At 32.3% G+C, this 4611-nt stretch overlaps 1 long non-coding RNA gene across 1 annotated transcript; it reads left to right on the top strand.

Annotated features, from left to right (window-relative positions):
- Positions 1 to 207: 207 nt before the first annotated feature.
- On the top strand, positions 208 to 762 carry LOC144997741 (uncharacterized). Its single transcript, XR_013659924.1, has 2 exons — positions 208 to 443; positions 540 to 762. It is a non-coding gene; the product is annotated as an uncharacterized LOC144997741 (long non-coding RNA).
- Positions 763 to 4611: the final 3849 nt, after the last annotated feature.

Here is a 4611-nt window from a genome sequence, read left to right on the forward strand (position 1 = left end):
AAGTTTGTGCGTTTATCCAATTTACTCACTAAAGTTTTTTTTGGCATAATAAATCATTAAAGTTACGTTTTGTCAGTTAAATAAAGAAAAAACCAATTTACTAACCGGTTATTAGGTTTGTTGAACAAATGAGGTGGACACACAATGACACCTAATATTTGTACCTTAGAAAAATGAAAAATGAAAAATAAAAAATCATTGAGTTCATTCTCCTTCTCTCACTTGAAACGATAATCTTCCCCTACGACAACATATATCAGGTAGTGACAAATACATCTTTCCTCCCTCTAGGTGTACCGAAAATAACATTTCAAAGATAGTCCATAAAGCTCCATCTTCGTCGGCAATGAGTTTTTTGTAATCATGGATGACGAAAAATATGAAAAGCCCATTCTTCATCGATGATTCTTGATTCTAGATCCGTAAAAAGATTTTTCTTGCAGGTTTGTATTTGATTCTCACGTGAGTTAAATTGGATTTTGAGTTTGTGGTTTGATTCTCATTTTTTTTGGAGTTTTTGGTTCGATTACATGGTGCAGAAAATCTTTTGCCATGTTTGAGAGGGATGGTACTACCCAAACTTCTTCATTAATGTCAATCTGGATATAAGTTCTTTAGAGAGATTCAATTCTTATTATTGTTCCTTAGAGAGATTCAATTCTTATGATTGTGAAGTTCATGAAACTAATCAATTTGTGTTTCTCTTGAAGGGATGAGTCTCTATATTTAATGGTGGTGGACTATTATAGTGGTTGTTATTAATTTCTACGTTTAACCTTGTTATTTTAAGTTGCAGGTAGTAAGGTGGAGATAATTTTTTTTACTTACAATTATGGTTAGACTCATATTGTGATGATGATTTCATAAGCGTTAATTGCAGTTTTATATATATATATATATATATATATATATATATATATATATATATATATATATATATATATATATATATATATATATATATATTGTTTTTGTTGTTTTTTTTTTGTGCTATTGAGGTAATACTCCACTCCACCATAAATTCTCTATAGGCAACAATGAACCACATGTTACACCACCAAAGTTGTGTTTTTTTGTTTTAGCATGGAGGTGGTTAATGGTGGTGGTGGACGACGGTGGTTGGTGGTGGTGGACACCGGTGATGTTTCGTGGTGGAAGACGAAAGTGGTTGGTGGTGGTAGTGGTAGATGAATTACGTTATATAATTTAAAAAAATACATATGGACATCATGTTAACGCCACATGATAAGGTTCGTTGATCAAAGTACCACATGGTGTGGTGTGTCACCTCTACCGGCAATATCTTTCTCCCTTTCAAAATGGCTTTTTTGGTACTTAAATTGAGAGTTTTATGACTTATTACACCAAAAAAAAAAAAAAAAAAAAAGAGAGAGAGAGAGAGAGAGAGAACAACATTAGTGACTAAATCGGATAATCACACAAACTTCGTTATTTTTTCATTCTTAATCTGATTTTGAATTTTGTAGCTAATTAATGTTGAATGTTCCATGAAACGTGTTTAGGATGCGGAGAAGTTACCTTTCAATTTCATATTAAATATGTTTCAAAAACACGTTACTTTGAAAACCGATGCATAGATACATCGTGATAAGAAACAATTATTTGATGCATTAAATATATTTATTTTGAAACTATATTTGAAATGTCTTTTGTGTAATACGAACTTGTATGTAATCTTGAATGAAAGCATGCGAAAAGTAATTCCGAATCATGAGAATTTTGAAGTGAACGTAATTCTAAAACACATAAAATGACCTATGATAATTTATTGCTTTTGTGGATTGCAAAGAAGGCCATTGAGGAAAATTCTAAAATTTATGTGTAAATCCAAAACTTTGTGAAAATCAAGATATCAATCTTTAGCAACTTCCATATTTTACTTGGATCTAGAGACATGAGTTAAAATCCTAAGCGACATATATTTCCACATCAATTTCAAAACATCAAGATGTTACTATCCATCAAGCGATTCCAAACCAATCCGAAGGTTCGGAACCCTTCTTATACCACTTAAACTTGTGATAACAAATCTGAATTCTAGACTTTGTGATTCACAAACCTTATTTAAGATACGTTCATGGCCATATGAAAAGGATAAATTGATGCCCATATCAAATTTGATATAAAAAAAGCCATATCAACAATAATCTAAAGCTTCGATGAGATTCCTTCTTCGTATCCCATACACGTTAACATTGTCATATAAAAGCATATGTTGAGACCAAGAAAAACATCCATTGATAACTAGGTTCACATATCACCACATATCCAAAGAATACCTAACAAATATATATATATATATATATATATATATATATATATATATATATATATATATATATATATATATATATATATATATATATATATATATATAAAAGTTTACTTATGTTGGAACTTGCTTTGATTGCAAGCAAAAAAGTATTGCAAGCAAAAAAGTGTGCAGCAAGAAAAACACAGAAGATGAGAAGTGAAACAACTTTTCTCTTAATAAACTAATAAAAGTTTCTGCATAAAAGAAAATACCATTGATCCTATTTATACTAGACAAATAAATATCCTACTTGAATTCTAAAACTATGCAGGATATAAAATAAAAGACTTAAATATGGCTACTTTCCTAATTGCCCATTATTTAAACTAAACAAAATAAACTCCTAAAATAATAAAACCGATTAACCCAACAATCACACCCTTAATCGGTTTGGTCATACGAACCACTCGTTCAAAACAATGTTTAATCATCATCTTTTCGAACCATCCCCGATTCTCGATTTTTCCTGGACATCCGACCTTCTCCTTGGTCATGTCAAAAGTCTTCTAACAACCCATTTTAATTGGTGACAACACATGTGACATATACCATGACATCCCGTTGGACATGTTCATTACCATCTAGACTTTTCTAGGATTCACGACCTCTCCCCGGCCACATCCGAAGCCACCCGATTTGAACTTCCACCGCCATAATGTTCACACCGTGTTGTTTGTCCGATCTCTTCCTTTGTTTCGATTACCGTTCTTCAAAGAGGCAACTCCATCAACGGAGAAAACAAAGCTACCCGCTTCACCGTTTTCTTTCAATCATACCAAACGAACTGAATCCAAAGCCACCTGCTTTGACGGATCCTTCCTGCCCGCTTTTCACGCACCTACGTCGGTATCCCCTTATCAGGAACAAACCGATCAAGAACTTATTCTCTTTTTTTACAACCCCGACCTAATCAAACTTGTTCCGAGAGCACTTTTCCACCGAACAACAAGACAAGGTCACCACCACCTTTACCGTCTTCCGTCACCCGCAAAACGAACCGATACAAAGTCACCCGCTTTGACGTCTTCCCGTTCGTTTACTCCGCGCCTCCGGTTAGTCTCTCACAAGCCTAATAAGAAACCGGGGTTGCTTTGTAATCAACCTCGAATCACACCCCCTTTAAATAGAACCCGATTCCCGCTGTGTTTGCCTGGCAACGAAAGGCTACGGTTTTCTTGAAACCGACTCTCAAACCGGCAACGTCTTCACCTCGCTCTGATACCAAGTGTAAGTTTACTTATGTTGGAACTTGCTTTGATTGCAAGCAAAAAGTGTGCAGCAAGAAAAACACGGAAAATGAGAATTGAAACAACTTTTCTCTTAATAAACTAATAAAAGTTTCTGCATAAAAGAAAATACCATTGATCTTATTTATACCAGACAAATAAGTAACCTACTTGAATTCTAAAACTATGCGGGATATAAAATAAAAGACTTAAATATGACTACTTTCCAAATTGCCCATTATTTAAACTAAACAGAATAAACTCCTAAAATAATAAAACCGATTAACCCAATAATATAAAATAATCATCATCGATGAAGTCTATGGTAACTTGTCAATAAAGAATAAGATCTGAAATTTTTGTTTATGAAAACCGGACCATATTCCAAATCGATTTAAGAAATAAATTCGTCAATGAACACTAATTCATCTTTGTTTTACAAGTTGATATCCAATAATAAATTTTTCAGTATAATCGATCAATGAAAAATATGAACTTGTTTCCGATTTAAAACATGAAACCAACATTGCTGAATAGATGTACGAGCAAGTTGGATGAAATCAGATCAAAGAATTTGTGAATGAAACAAATCAGCATCAGATTAAGTAGAAGAAGGTTTTATCAAGATATAAACGAAATACAAAATAGATCGAACTTTCCAAAAATGTGAATAACCGATAGAAAAATGATAATGGGTCGATTAGCAAAAAAAAAAAAAAAAAAAAAAAAAAAAAACATGATTTAGATGATTAACTAAAATAGGTTAGCGATCGCTAAGCAAAATAGTTTGCTCGATTCTTCGATGTACGACGTGAATGGAATCAAATCAATAGTGAGTTAGTGACATTAACGAGTTTTAATTTATGGCCCAACGAAGAAAGACATGATAATTAAACAACAATGGATCATAAGTATGGGCCTCAATACATACCATAAAAAATTTGGGTTTGATTAACTTTTGATCGGGTTAGAAATATCTTATTCTTTCATATGATATTTTATGGTATTTTTAAATTAAAGTATTTTTTTTTAAAAAGACAAATATATTAA

The sequence above is a fragment of the Lactuca saligna genome, chromosome 5 (assembly GCF_052625555.1).
Source record: "Lactuca saligna cultivar CGN05327 chromosome 5, ASM5262555v1, whole genome shotgun sequence".
Lineage (NCBI taxonomy): Eukaryota > Viridiplantae > Streptophyta > Magnoliopsida > Asterales > Asteraceae > Lactuca > Lactuca saligna.